At 39.9% G+C, this 25,230-nt stretch overlaps 1 long non-coding RNA gene across 1 annotated transcript; it reads left to right on the top strand.

The window, feature by feature from the left end:
• The first annotated feature begins 1,555 nt into the window (after positions 1-1,555).
• On the top strand, positions 1,556-23,082 carry LOC117978031 (uncharacterized). Its single transcript, XR_004669072.3, has 4 exons — positions 1,556-2,231; positions 2,815-2,883; positions 15,765-16,691; positions 17,439-23,082. It is a non-coding gene; the product is annotated as an uncharacterized LOC117978031 (long non-coding RNA).
• Positions 23,083-25,230: the final 2,148 nt, after the last annotated feature.

The following is a 25,230-nucleotide window of genomic DNA, read 5'->3' as shown; positions in this document are numbered from 1 at the left end:
TGCTTCCTGCACAGACACAGACAACTCACTAGACAAGGTTTACCTCCTCCAGACCACGCCTATCCAAGACAGTGCCTAAGTAGATGCAGGAGAGTTGAGTCTGTCTCTGTGGTGCCTTCATGGGAAACACCAACATTTTCTTGCTCTACTTCTGGTGTTGGTTGGGGAACTCGGTTATTTATTGGAAAGATTGAGTGTGTCAAAGAATCATTCTGTTTGCTGTCTGAAAACAAATGACACAGTATTTGTTTTGAACAAATGAAACAGTGTTTGTTTTGGTATGCAAAGGCCTTTGACCCTTTCTGTGTCAACGTACTTTTTATCATCACATAAACATCATGTATGACCAAATTTAAATTTTTATTGCATATTAATACCTTTTATTTTAATTATTCATAATCATTTTCCAAAATATCTGTATTTTAATATTTTATCACTTTATTAAATTAATGGAAATAGCACCCATTCTCTATAATTGTTTTCCACAAATTTCCTCTGAAATACTCCTAGTTGAAGAGGTGCAGAAAGTTTGCTAGGAACCACGAGACAAAATTAGCTAGAGACTCATACTTAAAAAGGGTTTTGTATGTGGCTTAGTTTCTTCTAATTTGCAAGGTTCAAAAGCATTAATTTGAATAGATGGAACATCAAGACTCCCTTCCAGCACACAAAGACCAGTTATTTTGTTAATATGCACGAATAAACTTCAGCATATTGTTTTTGTTTTACCTGAAATTTATAGATACTGGCTTGAATCTCTGATTCCTTCTACATAGTATTTGTAAAGGTCTGCAAGACATTTCCTTATACTTATGGCTCATAATATAGGTGTGTATTCTTCTCTTACTCTTTGATGAGTAAATACCAAAACTGCTTCTTCAGTTAAAAAAAAAAAAAGCCACTCCGAAAATCTGTGCATACAACTCCACACAGCAAACGTTTTCCGATTATCGTCTGTAGAGAAGAAGTGGGAACTTCAATTTATTTTCTTTCATCAGATAATTATATTTTAAAAGTGATTTATGCTTTTATAGATTACCAGAGAATTTTCAGAGTTGCTTTCTGTCCAGGACATGTGTGGGGCTCAGAGACACCATAGAAAAAGTAGCCATGTTCTGTGATGCTTCTGTCCAACAGGGTTTCAGAAAACTTGACAAAAATTAAACTATAAGGTGGAAGAGCTGCCCTTGGGAACTGAGAGGACAGGTTTCAGGCCTGGGATGGGATGGACAGGGGAAGCCTCCAGGAGGAGGAACATTGGAGGAGATGCTGGAGAGTGAGGCGCAGTGGGTCCAGGAGACAGGGGAGGGAAAGCGAGGAGGAAAACGTGTGTGCCTGGCACAGGCCAGGCCATGAGAAGAGGGCGGTGGATTGGAAGGAGCGCTGGGATGAGTAATTGGTGAGGACGCAGGAGCAGGAAGGGCAGACCACGGAGGGACTGGGCAGGGGAGGCAGGGAGGGCCGCTCCCTGAGGACTGCGCTCTGTGGGGAGGGATTCGAATGTCTGGGTTTGTTTCCCTGAGATGTTACCCCAGTCCATGAGCTCAGCCTATGGGAAGGACGTTGAGGAGTGAGTGGGCCCTGTCCCCTGGGGAGGCTCCTGGGCTGGGCCAGGGGGGCGTGGGTCTGGGAGAAACGAGGGTGGAGAAGAGCAAAGAGGACCCCCGGCTGCCTGACTGCAGGGCTCATGGGGCTGCCCTTGTTCGCCGCCTTTTCTCCATCGCTCAGACCCTCACTTCCCCGCCAGGGCAGGTTTCTGCCCCCTCAGTCCTTTTGCAGGTGTAGGTGGGATCCATGGAGGAGAAAACTCGGATCTGCCGGCTCCTCTCCACCGGGCGCCCACACAGGTGAGGCTGGGAGCAGCCTGAAGGGAAGTGCGGGTGCGGGGGTCGCAGCTGCGCAGTGAGGGGACCGGAGGCTGCCGCGCAGGCCGGGCTTGGGGGCGGGAGCCAGGCCCAGGTGGGGCGTGAGGGCCGCGGGTGGAAGGCGAGGCTGACAGGGAGTGAGGGAGGAGGGTGGTGGGTGGGGATCGGAGGGCGCGGCTGACAGGGGGAGAGGGCGGTGAGATCCACAGGGGAACTCAGGGCGGATGTCTGCGGGGTCCGCGTTGGGCTTTCTGGTCGCTTCTCCCGGAACGCGCGCTTGTTCCTGCGGCGGTGCCTGCCTGTGTCGTCGTCCCTGTTTGTTCTTCTTCAAACCTCAGGATTTCTCCGTGTTTCCCAGACCGTAACGTACATTTAAAAAGCTTTCTTTCTGTCACATATGCCCTTTTATATTATGGACATAACAATTGTTACTTACCTACGTTTCCTATTTGTGAATTATTCATAGATAAAGAATTTACCAAAACTTTCATTTTTAGTTGACACATTGCGTATATTTATGGATAACAGTGTGATATTTTGATTCTTGTATTCATTGGGGAAGATTCAATCAAGCTAATTAACATGGGCATCAACTCACCAGCTAATACTTTATGGTGAGAACACTAAAAATCTTTTATTTAGCTATTCTAAAATGTGCAGCATGACTTCGGAGGAAATGATACTGCCCGGCCTCAGTAGCCCGAGACTGATCATTTCTAAATCATGAGGTTCCCATTTCTGAGGGGTCATGGCTGCATGGCCGTAAGCAAGGGGGGTGTTGGGGGTGCTCTGTTTGCCCTGTTAATTTTGGGTGCCTCTGTGTTCTGAGAACTATTAAGATGTGTTTGAAAAATCCAGTTGCTTTAACTTTTCCTTTGTTTTACTCTGTTAACAACGTTATCACTTTTCTTTTACTGACTTTAGATTTAATATATTCTTCTTTTTCTAGGTTCCAAAGGTGGAAACACAAATGACAGATTTTTGGTCTTTTCGTCATTTCCTATACATGTGTTCAATGGTATTTATTTGCCTATTTTGTCTGCTTTCCTTTCATCCTACAAATTTTGATAAATTGTGTTTTTATTTTCATTTAGTTAATTTAAAAAAATTTCTCCGGAGATATCTTCTTTGACCAATATGTTATATGGAAGCGTGTTGTTTAATCTCAATGCATTTTGGGATATTACAGTTATCATTCCAGTCATCCTTTGATTTCTATTTTAATTCCACTGTGGCCTGACAGGTGACATTGTATGATTTACTTTTTAAAAATTGTTGGGGTGTTTTTTGTCCCAGAATGTGGCACATTTTGCTGAATATTCCATGTGAGCTTAAGAAGAATGTGTCCTCTGGAGTAGTCGAGGGAAGGAGACTGTAGGTGTCAGTTATGCCCAGCTGCTTGTTGGTGCTGTTGAGTTCAGCTTTTCCCTCCTGAATTACTGCCTGCTAGATCTGTCCGTATCTGATATAGGGTGTTAATGTTTCCAACTATAATACTGAATTCATCTTTTTCGTGGTGGTTCTGTTGATTTCTGCCTCATAGTTTATGCTCTGTTATCAGGCTCATAGGCTTTAAGAATTATGACATCTTCTTGGAAGAATGGCTCTTCATCTCTGTGTAATGCCCTTCTTTATTCCTGATGACTTTTCTTGCTTTGAAGCCTGCTCTGCCTGTAATTCATATAGCTCCTCTTGTTTACTTTGATTAGAGTTAGCATCGTACATTTTGTTCCATTCATGTACTTTTATTTGTCTTTATATTTGGGTTGGGCTTATAAATAACAGTTGTGTCTTGTTTTTCTATTCATTTTGTAAATCTGTGTCTTTTACTTGGTGCAATTAGACCACTGACATTCATAGTGGTAAGCGATACAGTTGGATTAATATTTATCATATTTGTCAACGTTTTCGATTTGTTGTCCTTGTTCCTTCTTCCTATTATCATCTTCCATTCATTTTCTGCCTTTTGTGGTTCTCATTGAGCATTTTATATTTTTCCATCTCTCGCATTTCTAAAAATATGAGTTATATATAATTTTAACTTTTTGTTGGTTTAACATTTTTATAATCTTAGCTTATTATAAGAGAAAACAATTTCTTGAAAATAATAGAAAAATTATTAAATAATATAAGCCTATGGATATATCTTATGTATAAGTATATATGTGTACGGATATATGCACATGTGCATGTGTGTTTGTATGTGTGCGTGTATATGTATATATATACACACATATATATATGAAGTGGATATCAGCAATAATGCAAAGGACAGGAGAAAGGAATTAGGATTATTTGTTATAAGATACAGTAACTGTGAAGCAATATAACTTTATTTGAAAAGTAGCTCAGTTTAGTATTTTTTATTTTCTATAGTTTTTATATGATTTTGATTTTTTTTAACTTTATATCTTTAAATTTAGGTTTGTGGATACACATATAGTTTTGTTATATAGGTAACCTTGTGTAATGGAGGTTTATTGTACAGATCATTTTATCACCCAGGTACTAAGCCTACTGCCCAATATTTACTTTTTCTGCTCCTCTCCCTCCTTCTACCCTTCACTTACAAGTAGGCCCCAGTGACCTTTGTTCCGTTCTTTGTGTTCATGAGTTCTCATCATTTAGCTCCCACTTAAAAGTGAGAATATGTGGTAATTTGGTATTCTGCTCCTGTGTTAGTTTGCTAAGGATAATACCTTCTAGCTCCATTCATGTGCCTGTAAAAGACATGATCTCATTTTTTTTTCAGCTACATAGTATTCCATGATATATATGTACCACATTTTCTTTATCCATCCTGTCATTGATAAGCATTTAAGTTGATTCCATGTCTTTTTTCTTGTAAGTAGTGCTCCAGTGAACGTTCATGTGGATGTGTCTTTTTGGAAGAATGATTTCTATTCCTCTGGGTGTACCCTGTAATGGGATTGCTGAGTTGAATGGTAGTTCTGATTTTAGCTCTTTGAGGAATTGACATATTGCTTTCCACAATGATTGAATGAACTTACACTCCTACCCACAGTGTGTAAGTGATCCTTTTTATCTGCAACCTCACCAGCATCTGTTATTTTGACTTTTTAATAATAGCCATTCTGACTGGTGTGAGATGGTATCTCATTGTGGTTTTGATTTGCATCTCTCTAATGATCAGTGATATTGAGCTTTTATTCATATGCTTGTTGGCCACATGTGTGTCCTGTTTTGAAAATTGTCTGTTCTTATTCTTTGCCACTATTTTTTTTCTTTTCTGAGACCGGGTCTCACTCTGTCACCCAAGCTGGAGTGCAGTGGTGCAATCTCGGCTCACTGCAACCTCCGCCTCCCGGGTTCAAGCGATTCTTCTGTCTCCCCCTCCCAAGTAGCTGGGACTACAGGTGCATGCCATCACACCTGGCTGATTTTTTATATTTTTAGTAAAGACGAGGTTTCACCATGTTAGCCAGGATGGTCTCGATCTACTGACCTCATGATCCGCCCAACCTGGCCTCCCAAAGTGCTGGGATTACATGCGTGAGCCATTGCGCCCGGTGTTTGCCTACTTGTTAATGCTGTTGTTTGTTTTTCTCTTGTAAATTTGTTTAAGTTTTTTATAGATGCTGGATATTATACTTTAATCAGATGCATAGTCTGCAAATATTTTCTCCTATTCTATAGTTTGTCTGTTCACTCTGATGATAATTTCTTTTGCTGTGCAAAGCTCTTCAGTTTAATTGGATCACATTTGCCAATATTTGCTTTTGTTGTGATTGCTTTCAGAGTTTTTATTATGAAATCTTTGCCTATTCCTATATCCAGGATGGTATTGCCTAGGTTGTCTTCCAGGGTTTTTATAATTTAGGGTTTTACATTTAAGTCTTTAATCCATCTCGAGTTAATTTTTGTATATGGTGTAAGGAAGGGGTCCAGTTTCAGTCTTCTGCATATGGCTAGCCAGTTCTCCCAGCACCGTTCATTGATTAGAGAGTCTTTTCCCCATTGCTTGTTTTTGTTAGCTTTGTCAAAGATCAGATGGTTATAGGTGTGCGGCCTTATTTCTAGGCTCTCTATTCTGTTCAAGTGGTCTATGTGCCTGCTGTTGTAGCAGCACCATGCTGTTTGGTTACTTTATCCCTGTAGTATAGTTTGAAGTCAGATAACATGATGCCTCCAGCTTTGTTCTTTTTGTTTCTGATTGCCTTGTCTATTGGGGCTCTTTTTTGGTTCCATATGAGTTTTAACACAGTTTTTTTTTCTAGTTCTGTGAAGAATATCCTTAGTAGTTTGGTAGGAATGGCATTTAATCTGTAAACTTCTTTGGGCAGTATGGTTAGTTTTAAATATAATATTTCCAACTGTAGAACAGTGTATTGCACAAAAAGCCTCTTACCTTCCTGGCTGTTGGCCATTGGCTAAATAAAGTGCCTTGCCAAGGGGGCTTCTCTCACATGGCTTCATAAAATCCATCGAGAGAGACATTTCTAGCAAGACCAAAGTCATAATCATATATACGAATCCCAGTGACACTTCTATACCTTTGCACTATTCTGTTGTTTCAAAGCAAGTCTCAATTCCTGCTTAGACTCACTTGGATGGGATTACAGTAGAAGGTTGTGTATGTGAGAAGGTGGGGATAAATGGGCACCAACTTAGAGTCTACCTGACACATCAGGTATTCTCGTTTATGAAACAGTTTCCTGGCCTTCACTTCTTTTTCATGACCTTGACCCTTTTGAAAGGTACCAGTCAGGTATTTAATAGGATGTCCCACGATATGGTTTCAGCTGATGTTTTCTCATGATTAAACTGGGAATATTAATGAATGAAATAACTTCACTTAAATCTGAAGAGAAAAAAAGACCTAAAGAATATAGTATTCAGAAATACTCAAAGAGGAAAAACCATTTTTAAAGTATGGAATGACAATTCACAATATAGTTAAGTTCAGTGCTTAAGGAAAACTGAGAAATTAAGGAGATGCACAAAGGAGGTATCAACAATATTGCTAATCATTGGTTTTTTTAAGCTTGGGAGTGACATTAACAACAACAACAAAAATAACAAGTTTTAAAGAATGGTTTTCCAAGGCCAGGCACAGTGGCTCATGCCTGTAATCCCAGTACTTTAGGAGACTGAGGCGGGCAGATCACCTGAGGTCAGGAGTTCGAGACCAACATGTCAAAACCCTGTCTCTAATAAAAATACAAAAAATTAGCCTGGCATGGTGGTGGACGATTGTAATCCCAGCTACTCAGGAGGCTGAGACAGGAGAATCGCTTGACCCCAGGAGGCGGGGGTTGTAGTAAGCTGAGATCACGCCACTGCACTCCAGCCTGGCAACAGAGGGAGACTCTGTCTCAAAAAAAACAAAAACAAAAACAACAACAAAAAACGGTTCTATGGTTTTACATTTACAGAATAGTTGCAAATGTAGTAGAGAGTTTCCATATACTCCATGCACAGTGTCCTTTATTATTAATCTCATAGTGTGAAACATTTGTCAAAATTAACCAACCAATATCATGTATTGTCACTGAGTACTATACATACTTTATTCTGATTTTTTGGGTTTTGCTTAATGTTAAGATTATGTTTTAGGATCTCTTCCAGGATACGCCATCACATTTAGATATAATGGCTTTACAGGCTCCATTGAATGTGATAGTTTCTCGGAGTTTCCTTGTTTTTGATGCCGTTGACGTTTCTAATTTAGGATTACTCTGATGCTTCTCTCATGATGAGACTGGACTTCTGGGCTTAAGGGAGGAAGAATACAGATGAAAAGTACCATTCCTATCACATAATATCCAGGGCACAAGCTGTCAACAGGCTCTATCACTGTTGATGTTAATTTGATCACCTGGATAAAAATCTTTTCGTTCTAAAAATCTCTTCTGTAAAATTATTCTTTTTCTCCCTTTTCATGTTGTGTGTATAAAAAAAAGTCACTATATACAACACACACTCAGTGCTTGGAGAATCATACACCACTGCTTTTTCTTTGAAATAAATTTGTTAAAATTTCAATGGCTTTGGGATTACATGTGGTTTTTGGTTACATGCGTGAATTGTATGGTGGTGAAGTCTGGGGCTTTTAGTGTACCTGTCACCCGAATAGTGTACATTTTACCTCATAGGTAATTTTTTATCCCTCACTAGCCTCCAACCCTCCTCCTTTCGGAATCTTTAATGTCCATGATCCCCCTCTGCGTGCTCCTGCATATCCATTGCTTACCCCAGACTTATGAGTGAGAACATGCGGTATTTGGTTTTCTGCTCCTGAGTTACTTCAATTATGATAATGGCCAAATTGCTTTGAAAAACATAATTTTGTTATTTTCTATGGCTGAGTAGTGTTCTGTAATATACATACACAAACACACACACACACACACACACCCCACATTTTCTTTATCCACTAATTTGTTGATGGGCACTTAGATTGATTTCATATTTTTGCAATTGTGAATTGTGCTGTGATAAACCTAGAAGTGTAAGTGCCTTTTTGATAGAATGACTGTGTGTGTGTGTGTGTGTGAGTGAGTGTGTGTGTGTGAGAGAGAGAGAGAGTCTCACTTTGTCCTACAGGCTGGAGTGCAGTGGACCAATCTCATCTCACTGCAACCTCTGCCTCCTGGGTTCAAGGAATTCTTGTGCCTCAGTTGCTGGAGGAGCTGGGATTGCAGGCGTGACACACCTGGCTAATTTTTGTATTTTTAGTAGAGATAGGGTTTTGCCTTGTTAGCCAGGCTGGTCTAGAACTCCTGGCCTCCAGTGATCCACCTGCCTCTGCCTCCCAAAGTACTGGAATTACAGGTGTGAGCCTTTGCACCTGGCTGCCTAAATGACTCTGTCTTGCTTCTAAACTTTTAAGCAGCCCTTGTTCCTTCCTGGGCATAAGCTAAACTAACTTTTGGAGGAACTTACTCTACAGTTTATAGTTTAAAACAAAGACAATAACAGCGCTTTCTCAACACAAACCTCTTTCTTACCTGGAGACTAGACTGCGTTTGTAGGACTAACAAATTAGCCACATGATTAGAAATTATGGCTTAGGAGTCATGCAGCTGGAGGCTACAAGATTCTGATCCTCCCTAAACTGCTCCAAAGATCAGTGCTTGACATATTTTGCAGACCCTGCACTTGATGGATCAGCTGGCACAACCCTGGTGGATAAACTGCCTGATCTGATCTTGTGACCTCCACCTAGGAACTGAGTCAGCATAAGAGGGCAGCTTGGACTCCCTGTGATTCCATCTCTGATCTGACCAATCAGAACTCCCAACTCACTGGCCTTCCCCCACCCACCAAATTATCCTTAAAAACACTGATACCTGAATGTCCTGGGAGACTGATTTGAGTAATAATAAAACTCCTCCAGTGTCCTGCACAGCTGGCTCTCCGTGAATTACTCTTTTTATATTGCAATTTTCCTGTCTTGATAAATCAACTCTTTTAGGCAGCAGGCAAGGTGAACCCATTAGGTGGTTACACTGTGTGTCATTTTCAGCATAGACTGTCTTCTTGAACTTACGTTTATTTTGTCCCACCCCAACCCCCAAAGGATGTGGCTAAGAAAAAAAAATAAAAGGTCCCAACATATTTTCTTTTTCCTTCTGGATCTCCTTTCCGGAAGCAGGGCGTCAGTGACAGGAACATTTTGACTCCAGCTGTTAGTCCCTCTTAGGTCTGTGGAAGCCTCAGAAGGCGTGGCCAGGCCAGGGCATCCTGGCTGAGCACAGGGGGTTGGCACCTCCTCCCTCCTTGGCACTATGCAGACAACTCTGAGTACTGAAAGATGAAACTAACACACCTCAAGGAAGGATACATACCTCGATGCATGCCACAGAGACACACTTCCAGGATCTTTTTAAGATCTTACCCATGTTTTGCAAGGAAAAGCAACACAGAACTGAAGTGCCTTCAGTTATTTTAGGTGGGGCTATCTTGTACAGGGCAGTCAGGGAGAGAGACTGGAAGGCAAGGGAAGGGAACAGCCAGTCCTTCCAGTTAGCAAAGTTCAGGCTCACTCAGTGCTTCTAAGTCACTGCTCACTCACTGCTTCTTAGATTAGGATACCCTGGGAATCAGCTACAATAACCTCAGACAAGGAACCATAAAAACCTGAAATGCACATTGGGTGCCAGCCAACAACGAAGCTTGGCTTCCAAGACAAAAAGTTGCTCTTTCTCCTCCTGCTACCTTGGGTGTGCCAGGTTGTAATTTGCAAATGTATTGTCTGGCCCTTAGGGGTTGGCAGCTAACAATTGTTTGCAGAAGGAGCCTAGCCTAGGAGTGAGAGAGATGCCAGCACAAGAGAAACCCGCTGACTATGAGCCAGGAAGTGGGCTGTCACCAGACACCAAACCTGCTGGCGCCTTGATCTGGGACCTCCCATTCTCAGACTCCTCAGGGCCACTGTCATCTCCTGAAGCAATCACCACATGTTCCCATCACAGCTGATGGTGGCAACTAACCCATGCAGAGTACTGAAATGAGCCAGGCTCTGTCTGCCCTCTCGTGTGTAGTCACCTAGTTAATCCTGGCAGCAGTCCTGGGTTCTCTGCATTTCCAGAGTGCAAGTCCTCCAGTAACCACTGAAATGCTTTCTCAGGAGTTGTTGTCAACTCCTTAAAAACATTTCTCTCTACTTGGCGCAGAGCACAGTGACACCAGAAACAGGCTTTGCTGGACCCCAGCCCTGGCAATGGCCATGTCACTTCACTCAGGCCCAGGAAGAAGGCAGACTCGGGTCTCCCGCTGGGCAGCAACACCTAACTTAACCCGGATTTCTCACTTGGGTGAACTCTTGGATCACCATGCCCAGTCTGACGGAGTCTGCAGCAGATGCAATAAGGGCTTTGGGGCCGGGAAGTGGAGCTCACCCATGTGCCAAGCCCGAGGTCGGGCACCCCTCCTTCACACCATCCTTGGGGACTTCCTCCCTTCCCCGACGGAATGCCACCGAGAACCAACCTGACGGTGCCAAGCGGGCAAATTTCCCCAAAGTCCTCTGAAATATGTTGTCATGATTTGTAACAGGAAGCCGAGTGAGGAGCACAAAGTGCTTCCAGAGACCAGGTGATGGGCCACATCCCTGGCCAGTGTGTTGAGCCCCTGAACCAAAGTCTCTGCGACCAACACCTTTGCCTGTCTGCCCCAGTTTTCTGAGCATGTGCTCTGCAGACACTTATGCGCCAGGCCGCCAGCCGCTCTCGCCTGTACTCCCCCAGCCCCAGCAGAGCTGCCACATGGGCCTCTTGCTCACTAGGTGGAATTTGCCTTTTATCTTGTGCAGCAGGCTGCAGAACGCGCCCCTCTGCTCCCTCCATGTGGGACTGCAAGGGGTCGGGTCCACCACCGAGGCTGCATTTATGGAGAACCCTGCACTTGTCCCGAGCCTGAAACCCCCGAATTGCGGGGTCCAGGAAGACTGGAAGTGGCGCCTGATAGAATGACTTCTTTTCATTTGGGTCCGTGCCCAGTGGTGGGATTGCTAGATTGAATGGTAGCTCTGCTTTTAAAAGTTCATTGAGAAATCTCCATACTGTTTACCATACAGGTTGTACTAATTTACATTCCCACCAAGGGTGTCTAAGCATTCCCTTTTCACCTCATCCACACCAATGTCTATCATTTATTGACTTTTTCATAATGGTCCTTCTGACTAGGGTAAGATTGGTATCGCATTGTGATGTTAATTTGCATTCCCTGATGATCAGTGATGTTGAGCATTTTTTTTTCATATGTTTTCTGGCCATTTGTATGTCTTCTTTTGCCTGTTCATGTCATCTCCCCACTTTTTAATGGGGTTATTTATTTTTTTCTTGCTGATTTGTTTGTGTTTCTTGTAGATTCTGAATTAGTCCTTTGTTGGATGGACAGTTTCCAAATATTTTCTCCCATTCTGTAGGTTGTTTCTTTATTCTGTCGATTATTTCTTTTGCTGTGCAGAAGCTTTTCAGTTTCACTAAGAACCATTAATTTGTTTTTGTTGATGTTGTAGTTGCTTTCGGGGTCTTAGGTTTGCCTAGGCCAATGTCTTTACGGTTTCATGTCTTGCATTTAAGTCTTTAATCCATCTTGAGTTAATTTTTATTTATGGTGACAGATAAGGATCCAGTTTCATTCTTCTGCATGTGGCTATCTTATTTCCCAGCACCTTTTATTGAATGGGGTGTTCATTCCTCAGTGTATGTTTTTGTCTGTTCTGTTGAAAATCAGTTAATCGTAAGTATTTGGCTTCATTTCTGGGGTCTCTGTTCTGTTCCTCTGGTCTGTATGTCTACATTTATACCAGTATCATGTTAGTGTGCCAGCAGATGTTGTAATGGACTGTGTTGGTTGACCATGGGCCAGAAGGTGGCACTTGCTGGAGAGAGCCAGCTGCAGTCATGGTGGTGGGATTTATGCTTAACCTTTGTTACCCAGGGGAAGTAGTCAGCTGATGGGAAGTGACACGGAAGTCTGAAAAGTCTCTGTTCCTGTTCTGCTACTAGGACAGGTAGAGGGGCAAAGCCGAGTGTAGGCTGGGTCAGGAAATTCCATACTCTGCCTCTCCAAGTGTGGGTGTAAGCAGAAGCCTCAATGGGGGTCAGTGGACAGTTCCCTGACCACTGGGATAATGTTCCAGGAAGGAGAACACCCTCTGCCACATGAGAGTCTGTACATGGAGAGAGGGGTAGCAAGTGGCAGGTCAATTCCCACGACCTTGACACAGAAGGTCTTACACATGCAGACTTCTGCTGGCAAACACCCACGACAGTCAGCTAAGTCTCAGGCAGTCTAGGCTGAGAACACAAACCTGCCCCAGGCTGCAAGACTTCCCACTGGAGACTGAAACTGAAACAGTAGCTCTGAGGCCACACCCCTTGATTTGACGTGTGAGGCAGCAGTACCCAGCTCCCATGACCCTGGCACAAGAACGCTTCCTGCATGCCCCTTGGTTCGGGCCTTAGGGGGTTCATCCTCTGCTCAATATTAGATCAAATACAAATCTTAGTTGGTCAGCTTCTCCCTCAGTTGGGAGCTTCTTCCAGTGCGTGACTGCTGCCTGGGTTACTTCGCTGATTTCTGCAAGATCTTCTATGAATTAGGGTCAGGAATATCTTCCTTCTGTCCCTGCTGGGATCTGGGAGTGCACACGCAGCACACCCAGGTGCCACTCCTTCTTTCATGGTCCCCTTCTCTCTAAGTCAGCTCCAGCGCTGGGCAGGGTTAAGGTGCTTCCCTGTGACCTGGACTGCCTGGTTCCCCAGTGGGAATGTATCACAGAGAGAGTCTCCTCCTTTTGCACTCTGAAGGCTCAATTTCCCATCTGACACATGGTGCAAGTTGCTGCCTGCTGCTCCTTTCAAAGTATCCAAAGGTTCTTTCACTTTTTCTGTTGAGTTCCTGTGATTGTTGGATACAAATTCACAGTGTGAATCTCTAGATACTGTTTTGCTCTTTCTAAGCAGGTGAGGCACACTAACAAAGTCTCGAATGTTCCATTTTGAAAAACAAAAAACAAAACAAAACAAAAAATGCTCCACTTTATGAGCAGAATGTTTACCAAAAGTTATTTGGAATTTTCATCCTGAAAGTGTCTATTCTCCTCCAATAATCGTTATATTTATGCAATCATTTTTATCAGTATGCAAACATGGATATTTCTTTTACTCTTTCCTTCTACTACTTCATTTATTTGTTTAAATTGTTGCAGTGTTGGCTATTGGAAGGTCTTTCAGTTGGATTGTTTGTCATTTTGAAACACTACCATAATGAAGCTTTGCTGTTGTTATGTGGTTGGTTAGTTGTTTGCTCTGTTGTTTGGTGCTTTATTTTGTCTGGCACTACTAGGTGGTTAAGCTAATTGTGTGGATTTCCTCACAAGCCTGGTATTAACCATTTTTTCCACAGAGCCCTGGTTCTTCTTATGGGAAAATTGAATTAGAAATGGAGATCTGGGCTCTTGGCATATTCATTGCTCCTGGGGCATCTGTTGATTCGTGATCTTGTGTGCTGACAGAGCAAATACATCTATGTACACTGATTCACACACACACACACACAAATATTTTCTCATGTATCTGTATCTTTAAGTTAAACATGAATTCCTAATAATCCTCCAGCACCCCATGATCTAATCCAGTACCACGTGAATCAGCGCACCTATTCCCACTTACTTGTGCGTAGCCTACCACACTAACAGTGATAAAGATGCTTCTGTTATTTAATCACATAATCCAAAAGACTTGTATAAGTGGTTTCAGAATTAGAAATGTATATGGCCATGAGAAAGAACTTTACCAACTAAAGTTTTTAGGGATAAATCTTTACCCTTTAGACTCAGAATATCCACTTACTTGCTACGTTCCTTGGGTCAGCTGCTTTTCCCCCACTCCATTCAGTGAGGTTATTTCACTGATGTGTTATTTAATTCCATTATGTGTATAGCCCCATGCTATCTGCTACCTACTGTAGAAAGTTTTTAATTTGTATATTTTAAGTTCACCTTTTGTATTATAAAGTTATTTAGGATTTGGAAAATATAATCATGTATTTATCATTACAGTATATGATACCAGAATAATTTCACTGCCTAGAGCAAATCTGCTGTACCTCACCAGTTTGACCTGCCTCTTTTCCAAGCTCCTAGTAAATACCAAACATTTTATTATCTCTCTACTTTTTCACATTGCAGAGTGTCACATAACTGAAATCACACAAAGTATTTTGCCTTTTTAAATTTACTTTTTTTTGCAATATACCCTTTAGATTTGTGAAGTGTATCTCATGGTTGTTTAGACTTGCATTTTCCTAATGACAAAAGGCTTAGGCCTCATATCGTGTGCTTACTAGACGTGACTATAGTATCTTTGGATACATGTCTATTCAGATAGTTCACCAATTTGATTGTGATATTTGCCTTTTTATTTTGAGTTGTAAAATATTTTCTATATTGTGGCTAATAGATTCTTTTCTGCTATGTGATTGTGAAGATTTTCTTCTATTCTTTGCATTATCTTTTTACCTTTAATCATGTACTTTGAATCTCAGAAGATTTTAATTCTTATAAAGTTAAATATATTCATGTTTTTTATTTCCTTTTCTTGGGCTTTAAGTATCCTATCTTAGAAATTATAGGAGTTATTGTTTAACCTAAGACCCAAATTATGTATTTCTATATTATCTTCTAAGGGTTTGGTCTATACATTTGGGTATATGATTATTTTGAGCCAATTATGTATATGGTGTGAGTGAGAAGTTCAACTTGCTTGTGGATATTCAATTGTCCTAGCAACATTTGTTACAAATATATTTTTCCGTATTGAATTGGCTTGGCAACCTTATAAAATCATTTGACTATAAAGGTAAAGATTAATTTTTGGACATTCAATTCTACTATATTCCTTTGATCTGTATGTCCAAGTTTATACTATTATTGAGCCTTTAAATTAAATTATGATGATACTAATTTTTTCATGGATGCCCTTTAAAATAAAGAAACTTTTCTTATAGGCTTAATTTGTTGTATACTGTTATCAAAAATGGATTTTGGATTTGTCAGGTGCCTTTCCTGCATCTTTTGAGATGATCATATGGCTTTTGTTTTTTATTTTATTGTTATAAGGCATGATACTAATTATTTTGTATGTTAAACCAAATTTGCATTCCTGAGACAAATACCCTTTTTGATGGTGTATAATTCTTTTTACATTTGCTGATTTGTATTGCTAGCATTTTATTGAAGACATTTACCCTTTATTTATAAAACATATTGGTCTTAATTTTTCTTTCTTGAAAGGTCTTGCTTTAGTTGTAATATCAGTGTAAACTAACTAATAGTATACATCAGAAAGTGATCTCTTCTCCACTTTTACTGTTGTTTAAGTGTTTATGAAGAGTTTGTGATAGATTGTTATTAATTATTTTCAGGTTTGGAATAGTTCACCAGTGAAGTCATCTCGACCAGCACAGGGCCTTGACTCCTAACAACAATCACACGAACTTGGAAGAGGATCCTTCCCCAGCTGAACCTTCACTTGAGACCTTCTCATTGGCCATCATCGACATCTGGATTCATGATACAGAGAAACTGTGAGTAAGAGCCGCTTAGTATGTGAGAATTTGTTATTCAGCAATAAATAATACACCTGACAGTCAATGCAATGTGGTATCCTGGACAGAAAAATGACATTACTTAAAAGCTGAGTAAAATATGGAAAAAGCCTATACTTCAATAAATGGTTTTGTGCCAACTATTTTTTAGGGCTCATGGATACATAATCTATTACATTGCATGTAATCCAAAGATATCTAAGCTTTCTCTACTATCTGTGCATATTTCTGTGTATTTAAAATTATTTCAAAGAAAAAATGTTTTTGAAGAAAACATTAAATGTTTTATGAAAATAATCTCAAAGCACAAACAGAATACCTTCAGCTCAAGAGATGAAAGGGCACGTAGAGAGAGAATAGCAAAGCATCTTTCCATATCGATTTACCAACTGGAACACAGGTACACTTGCTTCAGGAAGATCCCCCCAAGATCCAGAGACTCGTCCTTTTTCATCTTCTTCATCATATTCTGCATTTTTCAGTCACCAGTTTTAGCATCTGGTGCTAACTACGTAACCAGTTTTTGAAAGACAGATGCCTATTACTTTCATGTCTCAAAAAGCCCCATTTTCAGATATTATTTAGCAGGACTCCAACAAACAGACCAGAATTTATTGAGAGCTTGCAGTGAGCAGTGCCTTAATTCCAACACGACTATGTTGACAACACATCCTCTTGTGAGTGAAGCATTCATACAGAATCAGTCGCTGAAACTCAATAACACATGTCTACTGTACAAGAAAGGTAATAATCAATATAATGCTCTAAAATTATTCTGGGGACATAGGGGACATGTGTCCAAGATTTATGAGATGTGAGCAACCAAGAGAGCATGAACACTGATATTTTACAAGTACTCCAAATCAGTAGATGGGCATTTGATTTTCCAGTTAGGGCTGCAGTCAGGGTCTCTTGGCTTCAATACTGTACATGGAGAGTTTCAATGACAGATCTTGGTTAAAATAACAACAATAATAACAACCCCTCATCTATGATATTGCAGCCTGGCACCATTTAACTTAATTTTACTGCATATAAATAGCAACCCTATACTCCATGCAAACTAGAATGGCAGTGGAATTGATGTAGTGAAGAAAGTGACAAATTATTTTCCAAATATAAAGCAAACTTAAGGTTTTATAGGAAAACAAATGGAGGTAAAATATTTTTAATCTTTATTTTTCTGATAATTTTGTTCTGCTCTTATAAATAGAAAGCTCCACTTTCATTATTTTATAATATAGTGAGTTTATCAGCCACGTGTATGAAAATTGTATAGTAAGAGTAGGTATGTGTCCACTTGGTTGGTTCATTCTACTTATACACATCATTTACTTTATCTCGAATGGTTATTTTTTAAGCCTTGGTTTTGGTACAACATGTAAAGGCGTCAGTCTTTGTGCAATATTAAATCTTCATTCAAGTAACTTTTCTTTGTGTCTTTGCCTTTGTTTCTGCGTTGCTCCTGTACTTCTGTGAACCATATTTCAGTGAGTAATGATGACAATAGCAGTCCAGCCTGCATGGATGCTGACATGGATGCTGTCTCCCATTCTTACCACTGGATGTGAAGAAATGCTAGATGCGATCCAGCCAGTCTGTACTCGACTCTCAGTTCCATCTTCTCAACTCATAGTGTCTTCCAAAGTCCATGCCACACCACAGCCTGGAACATCTCCCAAGGTGGTATCTTGAGGCAATGGTAGAGCTCATGTCACAGTATTGTATGTCTCAGGTATCACTGTCCTTCACTCTTTGATATAATCTCTCTTACAAACCATTGTTCCATACACTTTGCCCCTTTTGTGTTTGTTTATACATGTGGTATGGCATGTCTAAACCTCACAGTGAGGATATTAGAATAGGGTTCTGCATATCTAGAGGTGTGGATCATTGGAAAGCATCTTAGAACCTACCTGCCACATCAGGCCCTGTCTAATCTGTATCAGTTTCTGGGTCCTCACTTATTTTTTTGCCCTTGATCTTAGTGAAAAGAACTTGTCAGGTGTTCCATAGGATATATCACAATATGGATTTGTTATATTTTTTCATAATTTGAGTAAGATTAAACATTCATTTATACATGTATTTATCTAAAGTAGAAGATAAAAAATATCTGAACAATATATTATTTAGAAATACAAATTTAGAAAATAATAATGAAGAACGAGGCTTGGCACAGTGGCTCATGCCTGTAATCCCAGCAATTTGGGAAGCTCAGGTGGGTGGATCACTTGAGGCCAGGAGTTTGAGCCCAGCCTAAGTAACATGGCGAAACCCCATCTCTACTAAAAATACAAAAATTAGCCAGGGGTGGTGGTGCATGCCTGAATGTTTCATATATTCTGGATAATAGTCTCCTAACAGTTATATGACTTGAGAATATCTTCTTCCGTTATTTCAGTTGTCTTGATGGTGTACTTTGCATCTTAAAAGGTATTGATCCACATGAAGTTCAATGTATCTATTTTTTTTTCTGTCACTTGTACTTTTGTGTCACATGTTAGAATCCATTGTTTCATGTAAGGCCATGAAAATCTATTTGTATGTTCTCTTCTGTGGGATTTTTAGTTTTAGCTCTTATATTTAGCCACATATTCTATTTTGAGTCAAATACATATATGGTGCAGGAAACAGTTTAACTTGCATGTAGATATCCCTTTCTCCCAGCAACATTTGTTGACAAACTATTTTTTCATCTTGAATTAATTTTTCAACCTTGAAAATAAGTTTGCCTTACATATAAAGATTGATTTTGGGGTGCTCAACTCTATTCTGTTGGCTTATGTGTCTTTCTTCATGTTACGTGAGTTTTCCATGGATGCTCTTTGTAGGTTTAGAAAGTTTTCTTCTATACCTGATTTTCCCGGAGCTTTTATCATGAATGGGTTTGGAATTTGTCAAATGCCTATTCTGTGTCTTTAGAGGTGACCATGAGTCTTTTTAAAAAATTCTATTAGTATATTTTATAACACCAGTTGTTTTTGTATGTTTAACCAGACTTACATTGCAGGGATAAATAGTTTTGCTCCTAGTGTATACTCCTTTTTATATGTTACTAGTTAATTTTGATAATATTTCCTTGATACTTTTTACCTGTTTCACATTGGTCTATAATTTTCTTTTCTTGAAATGTCTTTGTCTAGCTGTGGTGTCAGGGAACACTGGCTTCATACATTGCATTAGGAAAGGTTCTTTACTCGTCTGTTTTTATTGATTGTTATTAATTCCCAAAAGGCTTTGCATAACTCACCAGTGAAGTCATCTTGACCTGGACAGAAATTGAATCCTCCCAAGAATCCCAGGAGCTGGGTAGGTGATCCTTCCCCAGATGAGCCTTCCCTTGAAATCTCTGCCAGGCATCTGAGCCAGAGAAACTGTAAGTACTGTGTAGGGCTGGGTTGGAAAGTCTAAACTATGTAGTAATATATTATACAACAATCGGTCAGTTATATGCCTGACAGTAAATGTAATGTGGTATCTTGGATTAGACCCTAGAACAGAAAAATGACACTAGTGGAAAACCTCATAAAATATGAAGAAAATCTTTTCCAGTTAATAGTTTTGTACCACTGTAAATTTCTGAGTTTTCATAAATATGCTATGGTGATATAAGGTGTTAACATTTCAGGAAGCTGTAGGATATATGAAACTCTATTATCTTTACTACTTTCTATAAAACTAAAACTATCATAAAATAAAAAGATTTCTTAAAATGTAATATTCAGGTACCAAAAAATAAAACAAAAATAACAAAGACAGATTTAAACCACAATAAAACCACAGATCAGAGGATGAATGGAGATATAGGAGACTGTGGCAAAGTAGCTTGCCTTATTATCCCCCATTCCTACACAGGGCACCTGCTTCAGAAAGACACCATCAAGCTCCGGGGACACTCATCCACTTTCTTCTTTCCCATCACACTTCCCATTACCCAGTTATCAATTCTTGTGTTCATAACCACTTTTTCAAGGAAAGACGCCTTTCTCACATATGTTAGAAAGCCCTGTTTTCAGGCACTTTCTGTCAATGTCTTTGTAGGATCTCACTATAAAGACATTTTAGAAGATATGACTTCCAGATATTAGAAGAGAAGATTGAGAAACACCAGTGATGGTGAACATAAATAGTTCTGAATTAAGAGTGTTTTCTTAGTACAGGGATTCCTTTTATTCCCCAAGTTTTAAAGGAAAAGGATGCCTTAAGCCTTTGAGAAAACACTGTGATAATTCAGTTTTCTTCGTCATGCACACTCCATCACGATTTTATGGGACCAGACATTCTCTTGACACTCACATCATGGATCTATATTGTCCTGTGGTATATTGATCTGTTCTCATGATGCTAATAAAGACATATCTAAGACTGGGTAATTTATAAAAGAAAGAGGTTTAACTGGCTCACAGTTGCACATGGCTGGGGAGGCCTCACAATCATGGCAGAAGGGAAATGAGGAGCAAAGTCACATCCTGCATAGTGGCAGACAAGAGAACTTGTGCAGGGGAACTCCCATTTATAAAACCATCAAATCTTGTGAGACTTGTTTACTCCCATGAGAATAGTATGGGGGAAACTGCCCCCATGATTCAGTTTTGTCCACCTGGCCCTGCCCTTGACACATGGGGATTATTACAATTCAAGGTGAGATTTGGGTGGAGACACAGCCAAACCATTTCAAGCGACAAGCCCAAAAGCCACAGAATAGACATTATCATGGAAGAAAGTTAACTAGATATGAAGAAAGATTATAATCATGGAGTTGTAGGTTAATTCCTGCTCAAAAAGATGTGGAAATGAACCTTTAGACATCAGATGTATGAAAGTGGGGCATGTTAGTGATACAGGGTGTGTTGTGCAGAGGTGGAAATAGCCTAATAGAAAAAAGGAACGAACAGCACAGTACAACATACACCAGCCCACCATGCAGTGATCTAAGAGATGGACACAGGCCGAGTGCTGACTCTTCAAATGTGCTGGTTAAACAAAGATCCCCACAGTGGGGAGGACTGTCCCCTCTTCCCCAACACAGCTCCCTGTTCACAGGCCACACCACTTTACAGAGGAACACCAGGGATGTTCCAGGAACCATGCCCACAAAGCTTACTAAGCCATGGGACTGCATACTACACTCCCAAGGACATCCACAAAGTCAAGACTCTTGCTTTTTCAGACTGTGATCATGGGCTACATTCTCCATACCATGTTCGTATCTACAGTGAACAAACAAACTCCTGCATCCTGGAGACCTAGAATGAGAGACACAGCTGACCTTGACCATATTTCTCACTTCTGAGAAGACTGTAGCAGTAATTCAGGTGCTATTATTTGGGGCATTTATAATTCAGTAAACCTTCTTACCCCTCTAATCTTACAATTCACCCTATCAGAAAGGACGGTTTCATTTAAATTGGCAATCTTAAGTCATGGAGGTTTGCTCTATTTCTTTCATTATAACAGGAGTTTCTATAAGGTAAGTGACTTGTACAATCCCATTTTCCTCTTCATTTCAATGCATACATGTGGTCTATTATGATGTGTACTGTGAAGATCATCCATGAGTAAATTCTTCAGCAAAAAAAAAAAAAAAAGAAGAAAGAAATCCAGTGGCAGGCTATGAAGTAGACAGAAGTAGGTGTGTAGAAGGACAGACTCATCTCTAGGTGGCAAAGGGAGTCAATGAGCTCTGAGTGCTCAGGGTTAAGACTGGAAAAGTGATTATACATAAAACTCTGCTACCATGATGTCCCAGTCACAGAGGACACAGTGCTGAGCACTCAGCTCCCAAACATTAGCATGATAGCGTGGAAAATATGGTTTGTACTGAGTCTGGATTGGCCACCAGAATTCTCAGAAAGATGCCATTGAAAACACCCCGTCATCTGACCACATCCTTAGGCAAGAACCCAACTCTGTCTCCGCCCTCTAGTCTGAATAGTGAATAAAATTTAAAGGGTGCATGACTCCTAAACTTGAGATTAGGGCTTCATGTTCACTGAATTGAGCCCTTGTAGAAGCTGAAACTCTCAGTGCAAATATGCTCAACATTCTAAATTATACATTATATGAGTTTCCTCTTCATTCAGTACACTCTTTAGGGAACACCAAAGCCTCTTTCATTTTCTAAGTATCGGCAAGTGGGGCTGACAAGAGTAACAAGAGGTCAGAGCAAGGCATTTCGTGAAAACAGCAATGCACAGGTGTCTGCAGTCCCTGCTTACAGTGAGATTCACATGACCGTCGTTCATGGGATACGAAGGATAAAAGGGGAGGGAGGAAAAAAATATGCAGTTGATCTGGATGAAGAATCGGATTTGGAAAGCAACTTAGAATAATCTCTGCTTATATTTCTAAGATTAAATCTCAAGATACAGGATTTTCTGTCTTCAGAGAGGTGCACTCTGCTGCAAACTTTGAAGTAACACTTTCCCATTTCTATCTTCCTTCTTATGGGATCTTTGAGCCATAATTTATAAAATCACCTCTACATCTCTTGTATTTTTGTTATGTCTAATAATCTCTTGAGGTCTCTCTAGGGACAGTGACTATAAATTATCACCCTGCCCAACAGGACTTCAGGAAACTGTGTCCTGGATGTTTACAGTGTGCCTTTCATGGGATACTTATTTATCCTGGTGGATACCCCAAAGCATAAGTGTACAATCTTTGACCCAGCGTCCTTCTCACAGGATATTTGTTTATACCGTCAGACACCCTTGTGGCACTTGTTCGACCTGTGTCCACTCCATTCCCACCAATGTAGCCACTGTCTAGGAGAGCTCTGAGTTCGAAAAAGTTGAGCTCACATGTGTTGCTCGTGTGAGACACGGAGGAGGCAACTCAACAAAGCACAGGTATTTCTTGCAGGTGGAGATCGTTGGGCACCATTGCAGGGTCTAACTGACACATTAGGTCTTCTCCAATCTGCAAGTTTCATAGTCTTCACTTCTTTTTCTTGACCTTGACGCTTTTGAAATGTACAGGTCAGATATTTTATAAGATGTCCCACAGTATGGATTTGTCTCATGATTTCTCATGATTAAACTAGGGACATGTATACATTAAACACATGTCATCTAAGTTTGAAGACAAGAAAAACTAAACATTATGGATATTAGAAATATAAACATAGAGATAAATATAACAAACACAAATTAGAGGATAACAAATTCACAGTAATAGTTACCTTCAGTGATTAAGGAAGGTGATGAAGCTAAGGAGATCCATTTACACTAAGGCAAACTCACTTTCAATTACATGTAAATTGAGGAGTGGATCAGTGAAACTTGATGGGCAGGTTATTCAGAACTTTCTAGGAGAGGAGCAGTAACTTCTGGGTTGTTGCCATGGGAAGAGGTGGTTAAATTCCAGGTTGTTGGCATGGAATTTGTAAACAGTCATGGCGCTGGAGGGAATGTCTCATGGCAGTGAGCAATGGGGACAACCAGGGATCCCTGTGTGTCTGTTTGCCAGTTTCTTCACTGTATGCTATCTGGACCAGATCTTGTTTTGATCAGCAGGGTTGTGACCAGAAAACAGCCTGCCGGTCTCCTACCTCATAATGGCAAAAGGCATTGAGTGTCTTTTCGTGTGATTTGGGTATGACTGTAGCTTTTTTAGAGAATTGGGTATTTGAAATAATTTCCATTTTTGATTGAGATATTTGCCTTTTTATTTTTGAGCTCTAAGATGTTGTCATATATGATTAACAATAGACCATTATCACCTAGAAAATTTGCAAATATTTGCTTTTTAATTTAACTTTTAAGTTTCAGGGTACATGTGCACATTTGTTACATAGGTAAACTTGTGTTATGGTGGTTTGTTGTAGATTATTTCATCACCAATGTACTAAGCCTAGTACCCATTAGTTATTTTTTCTGATCCTCTCTCGCCTCCCACCCTCCTCCCTTCAATAGGCCTCAGTGTGTGTTGTTCCCCACTGTATGTTTATGTGTTCTCGTCATTTACCTCCGACTTATAAGGGGAAAAATATGGTATTTGGTTTTCTGTTATTGCGTTAGTTTGGTAAGGATAATAGCCTCCAGCTCCATTCATTTTCCTGTAAAGGACATGATATTCTTTTTTATGGCTGCGTAGTGTTCCATGCTGTATATGTACCACATTTTCTTTGTGCAGTCCACCATTGATGGGCATTTAGGCTGATTCCATGTTCTTGCTATTGTGAGTAGGGCTGCAATGAACATATGCATGCATGTGCCTTCTTAATAGAACACTTTTTATTTCTTTGGGTATATGCTCAGTAATAGGATTGCTGGGTTACATGATATTTCTGTTTTTAGGTCTTTGTGGAATCTCCACACTGCATTAGTTCCACAATGGTTGAACTAATGGAGACATCCACCAATTAGTTAGATGGCTGGTGTTAGATGGTGTCACATTGAGGTTTTGATTTGCATTTCTTTAAGGATCAGTGAGGTTGAGGTTTTCTCATATGATTGTTAGCTACATATGTATCTTCTGTTGAAAGTGTCTGTTCATGTCCTTTGCCCTCTTTTTTTTAGGGTTGGTTTTTTTTTTCTTGAACATTTGTTTCAGTTCCTTATAGATGCTGGATATTAGACCTTGGTCAGACGCATAGGTTGCAAAACTTTTCTCCCATTCTGTAAGTTGTCTGTATATTCTGTTGATAGTTTTCTTCTGCTGTGCACAAGCTGTTAAGTTTAATTGGATTTAATTTGCCAGTTTTTGCTTTTGTTTGCAAATATTTAGTCCCATTCTTTGGGCGTCTTTATTTTTGATGGTGTAGCGTGAATCACAAAAGTTTCAAATTCTAATGAGATTTAATATACCTGTTTTTTCTTCTTCCCTTTTGCTTTCAGCATCATATCTTAGGAAAGATTTTTTAATCTAAGACCACGAAGATGTATTCTTGTGCTATTTTCTGTATTTTGGAATTGTTTAGCTATTATATGGAGATATATGATCATTCTGAGTCATTTACATTTTCAGTGTGAGGCAGTTCAACTTACACGGAATATGCACTTGTTTGAGAAATATTTGAGTAAAAATATTTATCCATATATAATTTATTTGGTGACATTATAAAATTATTTCACTACAAATATAAGTATTCATTTTTGAGCATTATATTCTATTACATTGATCAACATCTATATTCTTATACTAGTACTGTAAATCTTGATTACTCTTACTTTGTAGTGAGTTTTGAAGTCAGGAATTATGTATCTCCCATGCTAACACTTTTTCTTCTTTCTCAAAAGTATTTAGGCTGCTCTGGGTCTATTGCATTATATATGAA

The sequence above is a fragment of the Pan paniscus genome, chromosome 16 (genome assembly GCF_029289425.2).
Source record: "Pan paniscus chromosome 16, NHGRI_mPanPan1-v2.0_pri, whole genome shotgun sequence".
Lineage (NCBI taxonomy): Eukaryota > Metazoa > Chordata > Mammalia > Primates > Hominidae > Pan > Pan paniscus.
The sequence above is the reverse complement of the archived record's forward strand: the minus strand, read 5'-3'. Positions and strand labels throughout refer to the sequence as shown.